Source organism: Myxocyprinus asiaticus, chromosome 32 (genome assembly GCF_019703515.2).
Source record: "Myxocyprinus asiaticus isolate MX2 ecotype Aquarium Trade chromosome 32, UBuf_Myxa_2, whole genome shotgun sequence".
Classification (NCBI taxonomy): Eukaryota; Metazoa; Chordata; class Actinopteri; order Cypriniformes; family Catostomidae; genus Myxocyprinus; species Myxocyprinus asiaticus.
The window spans coordinates 7,835,307-7,850,451 of record NC_059375.1 but is presented as its reverse complement, the minus strand read 5'-3'; the positions used below and the strand labels follow the sequence as shown (position 1 = coordinate 7,850,451).

General features: G+C 38.8%; 1 protein-coding gene across 2 annotated transcripts in view; it reads right to left on the bottom strand.

Annotated features, from left to right (window-relative positions):
• LOC127422901 (probable JmjC domain-containing histone demethylation protein 2C) overlaps positions 1-15,145 on the bottom strand; it is a 244,566-nt gene that overhangs the window by 207,234 nt on the left and 22,187 nt on the right. The gene's annotated exons all lie outside the window — the stretch shown is intronic.

Genomic DNA, 15,145 nt, shown 5'->3' with positions numbered 1-15,145 from the left:
AAAAAAACTGCAAAGCTGATTCTAAATAAGTCGCGTTTGTCATCAGTCACCGTGACAGCAAGTGGACTATTGAAGCTGAAATAATGAGTGGATTAGCTATGCTGTTTCAATCAGCAAGAGAGGAATCACAGAAAACCTGAATGAATTTAACCAACTTTCTTGGCAAGGAGGATGGATTATATGTGTCACAGCCAGGCACAGGGGAGAAGACTACTAACGTTACATTAGGTAAGACACAAAGTTTTGTTAATCACAACTTTTTAATTAACTTGTTAATAGCAATCAGTAGTGAAATCGGTGTCAATCGAGTCTGTGTCTCCCGGCTGTGTCCGGTCTGGAATTTCTCGGTTCTACATGGGTACGGGTCCAAGCTTTCAAATAATAAAAGGGTCCAGTTCGGGTAGTACATTTCCGGGTCTCTTTGGGTTCGGGCACAAATTTTTGGACCCGTGAAGACCTCTACTGCACAATATGAAATGTACATATCGGCTTGTGAAAACGGAATGATTTGAATACTTTTGTGTAAGTGACATTTATGACAACACGGATAGCAGACAATAGACAGAAATTGTCACTTGGTGTACATTGGCGCAGTTCTTGAGAGTGCTCCGAGCCATTGCCGACAGTCAGGAACATTTTGTATGCATTCATGTGCGGTTTCGTCACCACTGTGTTTTTCACCTCTTATCACCCTTTTTGTTGAGATGAGCTCGCTGCAGGCAACAACAGACAGTGCTAGCCGTGATGTCCGATTCACGTTAAGGTACATATTCACAACAGAGTTTTCTTGAAATTACTACGTTTAATTAATAGTTTTCTACAAAATTCCGATATGTAACAAACCAATTATTGTACAGCATTATGATTTAATTGATTGATGAATTCTATGTTGATTTTGACTGACAGTGTTGTTAGAGAAATGGGGAAGAAGTCAAATTTTAACATGCGGTCGATGATGATTTACTGTTGATAAATTACTGCTCATTTTGTTATATGAAAATGTTCACTTTGTAGAGTTTATATTGTAATGTATAGTTAATGATTGCAAGAGTAAACATTTTGTTTTCCTTATATGCTTGTGCACAGTAAACTGACTCTTGTAGTCTCAGTGTCAGTGCCGTGCAGTCAAGGTAAGGAAGGGAAAGGAGCACTTAAATATTATAATAAATAATCACCACAGGGGGCCTGGGTAGCTCAGCGGGTAAAGATGCTGACTACCACACCTGGAGTCATGAGTTCGAATCCAAGGTGTGCTGAGTGACTCCAGCCAGGTCTCCTAAGCAACCAAATTGGCCCGGTTGCTATGGAGGGAAGAGTCACATGGGGTAACCTCCTCATGGTCGCTATAATGTGGTTCTCGCTCTCGGTGGGGCGCATGGCGTGGATGCCGCGGAGAATAGTGTGAAGCCTCCACACATGCTATGTCTCCGCGGTAACACACTCAACAAGCCACGTGATAAGATGCGTGGATTGACGGTCTCAGACACGGAGGCAACTGAGATACGTCCTCCACCACCCGGATTGAGGCGAGTCACTACACCACCACGAGGACTTAGAGCTCATTGGGAATTGGGCAGAAAAGGGGAGAATTTTTTTTTATTATAATAATAACCACAAATAATACATATCGTATCGGCCGGTCAGTGTTAAAATATCGGTTATTGGACTCCGCCTCAAATTTCTTGATCAGTGCACTACTACTTAACACATCAAAATGATTTGGCTATAGAGTGCATGACTTGCAAGGCGATACATTAACATTTGCATTACATAACCAACTACATTTACAGGTTTGTTTGAGTGCGGTCAAATTATGCAGTAGCTCAACTGACAGAGCGTTGCACTTGTAATGCAAATTTACGAGCACACGAGACGACATGTGTGTCATAGAAGCACCGCAAAATGACGCGTTTGCTTCAGCAATTGCGTTTTTCATCTCACATTGCTTTTTATGATACTGCCGGTTAGGTTTAGCTTTAAGGTTTATGGTATGGAGGTAGGTTTTGTAGATTTAAAACTCCACAAAGCATTAACCTTAAAATCCTTGCTTTTAGCACCATACAGTGGACATTCCACCTCGGAACTGCAGCAATACATGTAAGGAGCCATGTAATATCATTTTGCAAAAATGTTGCCAGAGTCAAGTAATTTTCATGAGATCAGGCTAGAAAATTGTAGGTTAACTATCTCACATTAGCTCAAAAGCACAGTAATATCTTCTCTATCTAGGAGTTCATGATGAGACATGCAAACTTGTAAAATGAAAAGGTAGCCTAATTTTGTAGGCTCTGACCAAGTCTCAATTGCCCTTGTATTTGTTCAGAGGCACTGGGTGCTCCGATTTCAGTCATTCATACACATTTGTGTTCATGATAGGACATTAGGTATCTTTATCTGGGTGCATAGAGGGAGGAGCGCTCTGAAACAGGGCTTAGGTTCAACATGGCCTTAATGTCTTTCAGCTGTGTGCAGAAATGTGAATTCCTGCAGCTCTCACATAAATATCGACAAACTCTGCCCAGTTTACTCTCACTTTCTTTCCTTCTCTCATTTTCTCATTCTTTTCCCTACTCTCACTTTTTCCTGCCATAGGGTGCAGAGCTTCTGCTGTGTTCCTGATAACATATAAAACAGAACTTGTTACAGGAAAGTGTCCATTGGGTGAACAGTTATAATCTGTTCTCAAAATTACAAGCAATGCAACTTTATTACACGTGAATGTGCTCGTCGCGCAGGTCAAGTGAACCCTGACACAGGAGATATAAGCACAAACCCCAGCAAACTAGTTCAGTTCAATTTTGGGCTGGGGCCAGACATCATGAAAAATAGCTTCCCATTTTTCACAATCATTAATGGCATTGTCTGCATTTCCTGTCGAGAGGACACTATATTTCTCAACAACCGGCTCACAATCAGAGGGTCCAAATTAATTTCAGCTTTTCAACCGCAGAGCTGCACAGACTCTAGTGCATGTTACACATGCACACACAGTTATTAAACTTTAAAGTCAATTCATGTTTGACAGTGTATCTGGACACAGTAAAACACGCTTTTATGTAACTCAATAACTGCAAACAAGCACACAAATATTACTACTACAGTATAGTCAAAATATTATTGTGTTTTTTTTTTTTGTACATTTGAGGAATAAATATTTAGAAACAAATGCAATAATTTTTGGTTTCACTCATTTCATTTGTTAACAGTTTGTTTCGCGCTGTAGATTCAAAAGAGCCGGCTTATAAGAGTCATTTCACTCTCAAAAAATAAAACAAAATAAAAATATTGCTGGGTTATTTTTTCCAACCCAAACACTTGGTTGGGCCTGTTGGGTAATTTTATTGGGTTATTTTCTATCTGTTGGGTAGTTTTTGTGTAACCCAACAGCTTGGTTAGTGGCTGGGTCATTTTCACTGACAGTTGAAACTACCCCTCCTGCCACCCCTGATGCGACAACCCAGCAGTGGGGTCAGAACAGCCCAGCTGCAGAGATACCTGAGGATTCTTGGATCGTCTTCAGGAGTGAGCAGTTCTCAGGGTGGACAAACTGGAGGAATTATTTGGTGAAATATGGTTTATGTCAGTATTTTTATCTATAATAGCATTACTGTACACCAGAAAATGCAAAGATACCGTTCCATAATCAAAACTGGACAGCTCATATTACATCAGCTGTTATTAGATGTCACGTTAGCATCGTGAGCTTTGGCTTTGCTAGCCTGTAATGCCCATTGGATGTTGAATAGGTTTATTTACTTTTTCTTATTTTTTTAGAAATGCAAATGTCTTCTTTCGGCGAAATTTGCCGTTTTGAATCCAAAATATATCACCTACATGATTAATTCAGTTCATACCCTGTATCACCCTGTCCACACCGGACGCGAGCTGTGAGTCACTGATACGAAGGCTTTCACAACATTCACGTCACGGGCTTCAGGGCTTCAACACACAACAAAGGTCAAACGCTGTAAAGTTTTTATAACTGCAGGATATTCTGGCCAAATAAACCATGGTAGTAACTAATTTACAGATTGTCACTGTTACCAACCAGTGGTCAACATCATTTCAAGACTCACATGTCCTTGGCAAGCCTAGGACTAAAGAATTTATTTATATAAATTATTGCAGTTATAAAGAAAAATACACACGTGTGCTAGCAAGTGGTAAGTTCTGCACCGATTACAGTATAATTATTGTATTTCACTGCACACACACATATATATGTGTGTGTGTGTGATCACACAACTACAAATAAACCATATCAATAAAATATCTTACCGGTTGCGTAAGAAAAAAGCCATCTCTGGGTCACTTTTAAATCCTTTCAGTTGTCGCCACCTCTGAAAAGCCAAGCCAATGCTGATTCAGGTTTTATTTACGGACTCTGTCACTTTCACTTTTTGCTTGTAGACTCTGCTCTGTTCGGTGTTTCTTTGTTTTACAAGCAGTGATTCTCTGGAGGTTTGCCATTTTGAATAATCCATGGTCAATTTTTCTCGTTCATTGTGACAACAAACTTTCAGCTTCAGCTACTCCCACACGCACGCTACAGTTGCCGGATCTTATTTTCTCTGTGTATGGATATGTCAACACGCACGGGCGAATGACGTATGTATACAATTTCCCATGAAATCCATCCTGACAGCTCTAAAATATTTATAATATAATATCATTATTATAGGTTTATCAAACTGTATTTGGGTAAAGACATGGTTTGGAAGATGGATTTTAGTTGCACTCTCTCATTAATAATAATTTGTTATTTTTTAACAAAAAAAAGTTACATAGTGTAGCTTTAAAATGTACATATTGCATGTTTTTATATTCATCCAAAAATATAAATTTGTTTATGGTGTGGTTTATTTTACAATATTTTTTTTAAGGATAAAACCATCTGAAAATATTAACCCACTTATGAGAAATTAATCCAGCATTCCTGTAAAAATTAAACAGTATTTGGGTTCAATAAATAACCTATTTGCTGGGTTAAAATAAACAACCCAACTTGCTGGGTTAGTTTAGCCCAACGTATGTTAAACAGTGGCTGGGTTAAAATCAACCCAATTTGGGTTATTTTTAACCCAGCATTTTTAGAGTGTTGTTCGGGAATTGGACTACACTGGTCATGCTGTACATTTCATGCAGTAGATTCTAAGAACCAACTTATAAGAATCATTTGTTCGGGAATCGGACTACATGGGTTATGCTCTATGTTTTCGCAATACTGATTTAGTAGCCATGTTGAAGTGCTGCTAAATGTTAGCACAGGAAACACTGTCAGAGTATTTTAGCAACAGAAGAGCGTTCGAGAAGCGTTAACAAAATCTAAAGTCATGAAAATCATTGGGTTCTGGTATTTTTTTTTTTTTCTTTTTTCTTAAATTTTAAAAAAAGTAAGGACTGGTTCTTGGATCCAAACCCTATGTTTGAGATACAAAAAGCCTGCTAAATGGTGTTTAAATGTGCTATTTGTACAACACTGTAGTCTGGGCAAACTACAATGGGGCAAACTCTACAGCAGGGCTATTCAACTTAATCAACAAATGGGCCAGATGGAAAAAATCTTCGGGACACGCAGGCCAAGCCAGGATATTTTGTCATCAAAAAGCTTCTATCTACAGATATTTTGTTATAGTAGGCCTACAATATTTGTTTACTATATATATATATATATATATATATAAAGCATCTGTGTTTTATAGCTTTAATTAATTTCTTTTTTATCATTAGAAATATTTCCACCTAGCAGGAAATTCTGGGGGGGGGAATACAGGTCACATGAGACAATGAGAAAAAAGTGCTTTCAAAATTGGTCCATTGCAGAAAAAGTAAATCAGACTGATACTAAAAACGTTTGACTTTTCAAATTTCTTGACCAAGATCTTTTCTGTTGCTCCGAACTCAAGCTTATCAGTCGTCCATGATTTTATATCTTTAATCTTCCTCTTCTGTTAAAATTATGGATAATGATTATTTGTAGCACAACCTCTAAAAGCATCTAAAAACACGGCGCACATGCATGAGACACTGTAAAAACATCAAGACAGGGCGCAACGTCTGTTTAGCGCAAGTTTGCATAGGAAAACAACTGAAAAACAGAACGACACAAAATGGGTTTGATGTAAACAGACCCCTAGACAACTGACAACCTCACGTGGGCCACTGAAAATTTCAAACGGGCCAGATTTGGCCCGCGGGCCACCAGATGAATAGGCCTGCTTTACAGTGACCTGCAGACGTTCAATAAGTAACATTAGAGATATGGTGAAGTCTAGAGTTCACAGGAAACTTGGTAAAACTTTAGAGTATGCAAGCCATTTTGCTCCTGCATATTAGGGCTGGGCGATATGTAAAAAATATCACGATATCTGATTACATCTAGGGATGCACCGATACCACTTTTTCACTTCCGATCCGATATCGGAAAACTCAGTATTGGCCGATACCGATACCAGTGTTGTTTTTTTTTGCATATTTTTTTATTACATTATTGTGTGGAACTAATTGGGTGTACTCTTTAATATGTAAAAAAAAAAACACAAACCTCTAACTACACATTATTTCAATATAAATGTATAGCTTATTTAGAAAAACTTTATTGTTAACTAGTATACTGGATAATGTACAGTGCTGCAGAGATGGTTGTTCTTCTGGAAGTTTCTCCTCTCTCCACAGAGAAATGCTGGAGCTCTGTCAGAGTGACCATCGGGTTCTTAGTCACCTCCCTGACTAAGGTCCTTCTCCCCCGATCGCTCAGTTTGGCCGGGCGGCCACCTCTAGGAAGAGTCCTGGTGGTTCCAAACTTCTTCCATTTACGGATGATGGAGGCCACTGTGCTCACTGGGACCTTCAATGCTGCAGACATTTTTCTGTACCCTTCCCCAGATCTGTGCCTCGATACAATCCTGTCTCGGAGGTCTACAGACAATTCCTTAGACTTCATGGCTTGGTTTGTGCTCTGACATGCACTGTTAACTGTGGGACCTTATATAGACAGGTGTGCGCCTTTCCATATCATGTCCAATCAACTGAATTTACCACAAGTGGACTCCAATCAAGTTGTAGAAACATCTCAAGGATAATCAGTGGAAACAGGATGCACCTGAGCTCAATTTTGAGTGTCATGGCAAAGGCTGTGAATACTGTTTTTTTTTTTTTTTTTTTTTTTTTTTTTAATAAATTTGCAAAGATTTCAAACAAACTTCTTTCACGTTGTCATTATGGGGTATTGTTTGTAGAATTTTGAGGGAAATAATGAATTTAATCCATTTTGGAATAAGGCTGTAACATAACAAAATGTGGAAAAAGTGAAGTGCTGTGAATACTTTCCGGATGCACTGTAACAGCAAAATTAACAGTAATTCCAGTATAAGTCATCAGTAGAAAAGAAACCAGTGTTTTATTTTTTCCCCTTTTTTTTTTTTTTTTTTTTTTTAATGTTTCAACTTGTATCTGGACTTTAAAGGATTCAGATCTCTTTTTTGTTCAATTTAGTTGTAAGACATCAGCTCACTTTTCATTCACACAGTTATTTTTTGGAACCCATTCAACTTAAATATTGCTATAAATTGTAAACAAATACTAATGATGACAATGACAATAATAATAATAAATTGTTATTAATATTATTATTATTGACTTTTAATTTTAAATACAACAGTAATATATTTAAATCGTTCACTTTTAAACCCTCACGCTTTTATTTTGACATTCTGAACTCTCCAGGAAGTCCTGTTTGTGTCTTGTTTGTAGGCAAGTTCACAGTAGTTTAATTTGCTTCTTATTCAAATTCTGGTAAAATGCACCTCCAGTGCTGTTCTAAATGCATATAAGTGAACCGAACTATTGAGTATCTACATCTGAGATGCTGTTTTTGAGTAGCGCTCAAATATTGCGCACCGCTGTGAAGGCTAAAAATAGCCGCGAGTGCATCACCAGCCTGTGCGTGAGTCTGTCAACAGAGCAGCACCATTCACTGACGTGCTGGCACTGCGTATACTATATATTTACTTATTAAACACAGCCTTTTGTGATTCACAGAGCTATCGCACGTCTTCAAGTGGCTTTAAATAAAATGCACGAGTCATATGAACTGCTTTAATGGTGTTTTTATGGTTCTTTTTGTGGTTCTTTTATTATTTTTTTGGAGCTTGCCAGTAACGAACATGACTAACACACAGTATTGGATTTGTATTGGGCTTGTCGGACCAATACCCGATCTGTCTAAAAGCTTCAGTATCGGAGCCGATACCAATACATTGTCAACCCCCCTGCCGAGGGTCAGTGAATATTTTTGCTTTATTGATTTTGCTTTAAAAATTGTATTCATTCATTCACTGAAACAAGAAAAACTTAAACAAAATACATTTCTAAATTCAAATGCACTTTAAATGAAACTAAGTGATCTGAAAATCTTATTTAACCACCACCCTAAATCCAAACATATACCATCTCCAACAGCTCCATTTGCCATCACGCAAGAATCAGTTATCAACAACAGGTGGAAAATTACTAATAGCCTACAGATTAAGAACTAAAGACAATTATAAATGTAAAGATAATAATAATATTCACAATAAATAAGCCAAATAAATTCCCTTTTGATCCCAAAATAACGCTGCCAAATGTGTGTTCTTATCAAATTTGTGTTTGTATTGCGTTTCATTAATACAGTTAATGCTGTCTAAAGGAAAGAAAATGGAACTAAATTTTAGGTTCAAGATGAACATGTCTTGTATTATTTTATGATTTAATCACTTTCGTCTATGTTTCTTAAAAATGAAGACATACAGTATATTACTGCACCTGCAGAGTTGCGTTCACAATGCATGTTAACTGCGGAGTGCTCTGTAGAAATAAAGCGAACTAAACTCACAGCACCTCCTGAGATGATCGGAGATAATTTGCAGCATTCTCATAGACTTCATTATTCTTGCAAACAGTTTTCAGACGAATGAAACAGAGAAAAAAAAGTGATACCCTTTACATGCACCTGTTCCACGAGACCTGTTCCAGCTAGCGCTGCAGGTCTCTGAACAAACAGTGAATCAGACACAAGCACTGACAGCTTTTCTTTTGTCTCCTCTTAAAAATATAATAAAGTGTGTTTCTTCAAGCGCGTGTCTTTGTGTCTAACATCACGTGTCACTCCGAGACATCTTCCAGGTCACCCGCCTGTTGCAGGTATGAGCAAAATTACCCGTGCATGAAATTCCTGCATTTGGATGAGTTGCTTGCGAACGGGATTCAGCCTTATCGCATTTGGTGGCAGGTGCTAGTATCACATCCTAGGCTACTGTTTAATATATAACTATATATACTATATTATTATAACTATACTGTTAAATATATAACTTCCCAGATCCACGGTTTTGCCATTTCCTGATATTGTCGATCATCGTCTGCCAATGAGTGTCACAATCAGCATTGGCATATTTGAAAGATATTGTCGATATCCGATTACATCGTCCTATCACCAGCCCTACTGCATGCTCAACTGTGTTTATGATCTGTAGTGTACGGCTGGGCAACAGGATACAGAAAATATTTCAAAATAAACAGAGTGCACACAACGGAAAACTGCAAAAATGTGCAAAGTCAGGAAAATAGAACCATAGTGACCCCAAGCAGGACAGCAATTGAAATACCAGTTTTTAAATGAAAACACTCACTAAAAACCTTCGTCAATTGCTTGCAGACATGTTACTCAAACACCAGCCAAGCCATTTCAAAATTTCAAAGATGATGTATACATCTTAAGGCCAAAAGCAGAACACAGCAGGGTATTTCAGCCTCCTAATGGAAGACAGACATCTGGCCACATGACTGCCGCCAAATTTGCAGCAAAGGCAAACAACTGCACCAAAGAATGGAAACTTTATTACCACTTTTTTCCCCTCTCTCTCTCTCTCTCTCTCTCTCTCTCTCAAAAACAAAAGCTACTTCAGTCATTCAACTAAATTTCCACATTTGATCAAAGCCCATTACATTACCTGTAAATACAGGGGCTTTAGCTGCTTGGTGATAAAGAGGTGTTTGAGGCAGTAAGAAGGACTCTATCAGTGAAAAATGTTCAGGTACAGATCTGGAATTCATGCAAACGATTATGAGCTCCACATTTCATGATTTGCTTGTCAAAGCTTTTGCATCTTACCATGGCTGTTGCCATGTCTCATACAGAGACTGGGGGGAAAATATATAGAGACCAGGTGGCGATAGTCCAGGCTCTGTCTGGTATTAAGATGCCTTCTGTCACTGCATTTATTTCAGGCCTGGCCTGTTTCTCACAGATGGGATTTTCCAAAAAAGCACTGCAAATGAGCGCAGTTTGAGAAAATCTCACACTCCATTATCACACGAGGACAAGGCCCAAACCCGAAGTGAAAGTTCAGACATTTCCCCAGTAAGGCAGGAACAATCTCCGACTTCCTGGTGTGTTTGAAGTTTAAAAATACAGAGATCTAGTCTCGCACTGCCAGAATTGTGACTATCGGCATAAAGTCTGCTGCACTTTGCAGCATATTCTGGCCAAGAACTGCCCACTTAGACCATCTGACCAACATGTCAAGCAACATCAATACACTGATAACAACAACAAATCAGTTTATTCCAAAAAATCAGACAACACAAGAACACCACGTTTTAAAATCAGTGGGTAATTCTTTATTTTTAACATCAAAATGTAAATGGACATGCCCACAACACTTGCGCACTTTGGGCATTATATGGCCTATTAAACGGTTTAAGAACATGCATGTTAACACTTGTTTACACTGTCCTAACAAGGAATAATGCAAGAAGATTCCAGTGTGAAGTAATATTTCTGTCCACACTGAAAATGAAAAGGACCAATCAGATTTCATTCTGGACAGGACTACCCAGTGAGATGCCATAGTTAACTTGCAACTAGAGGCTTAAGTATACTTTTGCTTTTCACGTGCCGCCATGTCTCGCACACAGTGCGTGACACAAATGCAATTATAAGCACAGTATGTTTGCGTGCAGCCTAGTTTTTCTAGACACGTCATTTCTAGTCACACATTATTTTTTTCGCATCATCGCACATGCGCCTGGAGTTGACTGAACTAAAAGAATATCACAAAACAGTCGTAGTGCACATGCTTTGATCACATCCGTATAGGCTTGCGGTCAAAAAACTATACTTTGGAACAAGGAGTCAGGAAATAGCAGGTTAGCAGGTCCCCGTTAGCACCTGCTGGTAGACACTGGAACTACACCCTGTGATGGCAAAACATGTTTCACCACTGACGGCCACTGAAAAGTAGCCTTGTTTTCTGACCCAAAATTTTTTTAAAGAAATATTTAAATCTCAATTATTCCACTGCATTATAGTACATTCCACTGCATTACAGTTGTTTTTGAAGGGCTCTGAAAAGCGTGAAATGTACTTGGCCTATATCTGTTGCCATTGAAGAGTGATCTGTGTCACGACACCCAATCCAAGAACTGAGCACCCATGAGCAAAGATGGCAGCCTCCAGTTTGTTTACTTCTGTAGAACCCTGCTCTAGCCAAGCAGATGCAATTGAAATGTAATGGAAATGCTAACAGATAGCTTCTACATGTATTTTAGAGATCCTTGCTTTGAAAGGCTGAGCACTTGACTGCGCCCAAGACGGAACAGCACACAGAAAAATAAAGTATACCTTAGGCCTAATGATCCAGTGTTCATATAATCTAACACAACAGCTTTAAAGTCAATTTAAAAAGATCATTACCGGTTTAAATGACACAGAGCTCTATTTCAAAAGCAAAGTGAGACTTTATCAGTGAATGATTACAAACCACTGGCGATTACAAACCATGGCCCACATCTGGACAGGAAGGACTTGAACTACAAGAAGCAACAAGGAGGTCAGACAAAGGGCTATATACACATTCATGATAAGCAAAAGCCACAGATGAAGACCTCTGAGGGCCAGGAGTGCCAAAAAAAGAGGTGGGAAGAGTGTGGTAGGAACAGTGGCCCCCAGGGAGGCCTGAGCAACGGCCAAAGCGAGATTGCAGAGACCTCCTGCCTCTGTGTGTGAACTCAGGGATGTCTCCCCAAAGCAGCCTTAAATTACCACCAGTCCCACGCATCTACAGGAAACATCCCCCCACAGGAAGAAAAAAAAAAACATAATTTACCATGTCTTTTGCTTCCTCTATATATAGCAAAATATATGAGTGTGATGGCAAAGAACAAAGAATGCTGACCGCTTCACTACAGTAGGGCTGAGTGCAGTCCCCCGCCATTTTCTCAAGGATGCAAACCATTAACAAGAGCACGGTACCCTGCGCTCTCTGCGTTCCAGTGCAAGGCCACAGTACAACAGGCCTTTTCAGCATGTCGCCCACGCTTGGATGAAACCGCACTCTGACATACTGTGAGCAGGCCCCCAGTTTCAGGCCCCCAGGGGAGCAGCGAGCAGAGGACTGGGTATTGCAAAAGCAAACAAAGTTTCAGATGAGGCACTCAAGCAGGATGTCAGCCCAAGTCTACAGAAATTCCCTCTTACCGCTGCTACATGCAGCCCATGAAAAAAATCATTGTTAAGTATTTTTGAACAAATGGTCTCCCTTCTTTACTTTAAATGCCCATAATAATGCATTATGGATGTGATGGAGGAAGTTACTGGCACTTCATATCAATTCATATGGATATCAAGGTGGAGAAAATAAACCACTGCTCATTCTTTTACCATGATTCAGATAGATTGCTGACAATTTCCATACCATAATATTTCCATATCAAAAGGCCATATCATGATTTCAGAGTTAATCCAATAAATTGTGCACCCTTAAGGCCGGTTTATACTTCTGCGTCGAACCTACACCGTAGGCTCCACATAGTGGCCAAAGCAGTGGTTTGCATTTATAGTTCTGCGTTGGTGTGTCTGCGTCATTCTGCGAGTACACCGCCGACTGCTAGTATATTGAGAAAATGCCTTCAATTCTGAAATAACTATACATTTAATAAATAAAGGCTGTGAAATTCGTGTTTATTAAATGTAGTACTTAGGCTAGGTACATATTATACATGTTGCCTGCCATGCAGAGAGAAAATAAATCAGGGATACACAGGGTATGGGTATGAGAAAATGCAACGCAACATCAAATATATTTTTTGTCATCCTTGATGATGGTCTCTGGTTATCAAGTGGACCAATCACAGCTGTTGTGGTCTGAAATGTCGCAACGTTAAATTTTTGGGGAGATGCACGTCAGGCTACAGCAGTTACAGCTTAAGCCCAAAGTATACTTTGAGTACAGGACACATGATGCAAATTTCGTCATCAGCAGAGTGCTTGAGCACTGAACACATACAGCCAATGTGCAGAATGCACGTACGCCTGGAATTATTTGCACTAATTAGTGGGACCACAAGGTAGCAACACACATTTGAGCCATTGCGGTCACAAAGATGTGGTAGAAGATGATGTAATCGCTGGTAAACAATAGGAGATGAATGTGGAAACAACAACAGTGGATGTGCACATCAAGAGCACATCTGTGAGGAAGTCAGGAGATACCTACAGTACATTTGTATAACCAGAGTCTGATAAATATAAAGACATCTTTATGTGTCTAAATTCCTGAGGAGGAATAGTCCATTATCTCATAGTAGTCGTAGATACCAACTGCCTGTATGCGCGCACAGTAAATTGAAGTATACTTTGACAAGCTTGCTCAGAGATGTTCACATCAAAACCGAAGTATACTTTGGGCTTTAGCCTATGCTGTGTAGCATTGTTGCTACACCTAGCCTAAGGTGTAGGTTCAACGGAGAAGTATAAATCGGCCTTTAGTGGATATCATACCGATGTTTCAGAGGTCAATGTCTGCCATTTCAAAGTATTCTGGATGGTTTTTCCTATTCCCATGTCCATTTTTGGCACGTCTGTAATGCAAGTTAATTTCCCAATCTAAAGTGGAAATACATTTTCTGATGTCTGGACTCTATCTGCAGGAGTTTATGATTATACATAAAAATGGTTTAATATACTAGTAAAGAGTACTTTCTATGAAAAGTTAGGTTTCATGTTTAGACTACAAATGTCACATCCATAACACTAGAAATTGCTCAGGGGAACCACACAACCTCAAATATTTAATTATGTATTGTGTCATGTATAGCCTACTTGAACAGACACATGAAGACTGTAGCTCGACTTTAGCTTTATTAAAGTTGAAATAATACAGAAGCAGATCGTGTAAATAACTTCAAACTGCAAAACTGGCATTTCTCTGCGCGGACAGCGCTTCTTCTAAGAGTTGCGCGAATGTACCGTTCTAAGGGGGAGAGACTGAAACTGCACCCGGATGAGGTACACTGGCATGGGCACGCTCATTCCTCGAGCACGCACGCTTAATGCAGCTAGATTATAACGTGATGGTTCGCGACTTATTGAATCATAATATATGTCACTGTGCATTTCTTATCGTGCAGAAAATTGGCAATATGCAGCTTTATTAAAAAGAGAGTTTGTTTTTTTGTGAGTTAAAGATGGATTGAAGTGAACAGAAAGGTGAGAGAGGATAGTCTTCACCCCATTATACACTGCAACAAAATACGTTTTTGATTAGTTTTTGTTTTGGCTTGTTTTCCAATATAGATATCTGAAACTCCTTTAAAACAACGTACATTTACTTTAGCAGCTATACTGCAGAATAATTTTATTTTTTTATCTGAGAATGTTGAATATAATATTAAAAATACAAATATTTTAAAATATCTAAAAATCCTTTAAAAAAAGATGCATTCACCTGAGAAGCAGCATATAAGATGTTTAGACTTGCTTTTAGAGAATAGATCTTGAATATATTTTGTCTTTACTGCACTCACTGAAGTATAACCAAGTGAAAAAATACACTTGTATTTAAGAAACATTCTCTTAAAGCAAGTCTAAATATCTTATATGTTGCTTCTCAAGTAAATGTGTCATGTTTTAAGGATTTTTAGACAATTTTAAATAGAAAACCAGACAAAAACACTGATACAATAGGATTTTTTTTGCAGTGAATTTCTTTACTGAATTAAACTTCAGCATTTTTTCCCCTTTTTCACCCAATTTGGAATGCCCAATTCCCAGTGTGCTTTTAAGTCCTTGTGGTGGCGTAGTGATTCACCTCAATCCGGGTGG